The sequence below is a fragment of the Sardina pilchardus genome, chromosome 19 (assembly GCF_963854185.1).
Source record: "Sardina pilchardus chromosome 19, fSarPil1.1, whole genome shotgun sequence".
Taxonomy (NCBI): domain Eukaryota; kingdom Metazoa; phylum Chordata; class Actinopteri; order Clupeiformes; family Clupeidae; genus Sardina; species Sardina pilchardus.
Genome location: NC_085012.1, coordinates 18996631 through 18999130, shown reverse-complemented (window position 1 = coordinate 18999130; position 2500 = coordinate 18996631). Strand labels below are relative to the sequence as shown.

The window sequence follows — 2500 nt, the reverse complement described above, 5'->3', positions numbered from 1 at the left end:
TGAAATCAACTAAAGCGAGCAAACAATATCATACTTGCCAGTGCAATGAGGCAGTTTCGTGCTAGATGTGCTGAAATGTTATGCAAGTCTCCAAAGGTTAGAACATCAACCACGAAGGGACTCGAACCCTCAATCTTCTGATTCGAAGTCAGACGCCTTATCCATTAGGCCACGTGGTCTTCCAGGGCCCCTGTTGCAAGAGCGTTCATCGAACTTAACGATGAAATCGACTCAACCGGAATAAGATCTTTCGTCAGAACTCCGCTGAAATGTTACATGACTCTCTAAAGGCGGCTGATTCGAAGTCAGACGCCTTATCCATTAGGCCACGTGGTCTTCCAGGGCCCCTGTTGCAAGAGCGTTCATCGAACCTAACGATGAAATCGACTCAACCGGAATAAGCGCTTTCGTCAGAACTCCGCTGAAATGTTACATGACTCTCTAAAGTTATATAAGTCAACCACGAAGGGACTCGAACCCTCAATCTTCTGATCCGAAGTCAGACGCCTTATCCATTAGGCCACATGGTCTTCGAGGGGACGTTTTTGAAGAGAGTTCATCAAAGCTAATTCTGAAATCAACTAAAGCGAGCAAACAATATCATACTTGCCAATGCACTGAGGCAGTTTCGTGCTAGATGTGCTGAAATTTTAAGCAAGTCTCCAAAGGTTAGAACATCAACCACGAAGGGACTCGAACCCTCAATCTTCTGATTCGAAGTCAGACGCCTTTCATCAGAACTCCGCTGAAATGTTACATGACTCTTTAAAGTTATATAAGTCAACCACGAAGGGTCTCGAACCCTCAATCTTCTGATCCGAAGTCAGACGCCTTATCCATTAGGCCACGTGGTCTTCGATGGGACATTTTTAAAGAGAGTTCATCGAAGCTTATTCTGAAATCAACTAAAGCGAGGAAACAATATCATACTTGCCAGTGCACTGAGGCAGTTTCGTGCTAGATGTGCTGAAATGTTATGCAAGTCTCCAAAGGTTAGAACATCAACCACGAAGGGACTCGAACCCTCAATCTTCTGATTCGAAGTCAGACGCCTTATCCATTAGGCCACGTGGTCTTCCAGGGGCCCTGTTGCAAGAGCGTTCATCGAACCTAACGATGAAATCGACTCAACCGGAAGAAGCGCTTTCGTCAGAACTCCGCTGAAATGTTACATGACTCTCTAAAGTTATATAAGTCAACCACGAAGGGATTCGAACCCTCAATCTTCTGATCCGAAGTCAGACGCCTTATCCATTAGGCCACGTGGTCTTCGAGGGGACGTTTTTAACTCATTAACTGCCATTGACGTCTTTAAACGTCAATTTAGACACATACGTTGACTGCCATTGACGTCTATAGACGTCAATTGCCGTTTTCAATGGGGAGGGCTCCTGGGTGGGCTTGGGAACGATCTGGCAGAGTTTCAGGCTCTTAAACAGACTGCACTAGCGATCCGAACCTCTAGATGGCAACAGTGCCATTTGGATCATTAGTATCTGCCTAGAGTGCACAAGTCATGCAGAGACAACTAGCAAACACACTGAAGATCGACCACAGTGGATCTAGTTTGCACGCGATGCAGGGAATAAATATGCTTACTTCTTACATCAAGGATGGAAAACACGTGAACGGTATGATCCATTTACATTGGATATTGCGATATAGACTAACAACAACCTTGCTAGTGCTAGCTTGCTAAGTCTAGCATCCTGTTCAGAGTCTTTAGCGACCATCAGAGTCCCTAGCAACCTTGACGAGACTGACGAGATAACAGTGCAATCGTGGTTGACATACTACTGAAACGCTAACATTAAAAAGTTGATTTTCACAAAAAGATCGTTTTCTCCATGTTTTGGTCAAAAACAGGTGTTTTTAGCAAAACTAACCCATGTTCTACTGACGATTACTAAAGAACGGAAAACGATAGAAACAAGCCGTTTTTTCCTGGTGAAAGAAGAGAGTCTAATCTTTCATTTGGTAACTTCGGTGTTTACATAGTCATAAAGCTCACCGTTCGGTGGATCAAGGAAAAACAGTCAAAATGCTGTAAAACGTCTGGCAGTATGGAGCGCTCTGCACTGAAAATCGCTGGCAGCCAATGAGTTAAAGAGAGTTCATCGAAGCTAATTCTGAAATGAACTAAAGCGAGCAAGCAATATCATACTTGCCAGTGCACTGAGGCAGTTTCGTGCTAGATGTGCTGAAAAGTTATGCAAGTCTCCAAAGGTTAGAACATCAACAACGAAGGGACTCGAACCCTCAATCTTCTGATTCGAAGTCAGACGCCTTATCCATTAGGCCACGTGGTCTTCCAGGGGCCCTGTTGCAAGAGCGTTCATCGAACCTAACGATGAAATCGACTCAACCGGAATAAGCGCTTTCGTCAGAACTCCGCTGAAATGTTACATGACTCTCTAAAGTTATATAAGTCAACCACGAAGGGACTCGAACCCTCAATCTTCTGATCCGAAGTCAGACGCCTTATCCATTAGGCCACGTG

The 2500-nt window shown here is 44.6% G+C and overlaps 3 non-coding genes across 3 annotated transcripts; all 3 read right to left on the bottom strand.

The window, feature by feature from the left end:
• Nucleotides 1-106: 106 nt before the first annotated feature.
• trnar-ucg (transfer RNA arginine (anticodon UCG)) lies at nucleotides 107-179 on the bottom strand. The gene has a single exon. It is a non-coding gene; the product is annotated as a tRNA-Arg (tRNA).
• An 823-nt stretch (nucleotides 180-1002) lies between these two features.
• Nucleotides 1003-1075, bottom strand: trnar-ucg (transfer RNA arginine (anticodon UCG)). Its single transcript has one exon. It is a non-coding gene; the product is annotated as a tRNA-Arg (tRNA).
• A 121-nt stretch (nucleotides 1076-1196) lies between these two features.
• trnar-ucg (transfer RNA arginine (anticodon UCG)) lies at nucleotides 1197-1269 on the bottom strand. Its single transcript has one exon. It is a non-coding gene; the product is annotated as a tRNA-Arg (tRNA).
• Between the last annotated feature and the right edge of the window lie 1231 nt (nucleotides 1270-2500).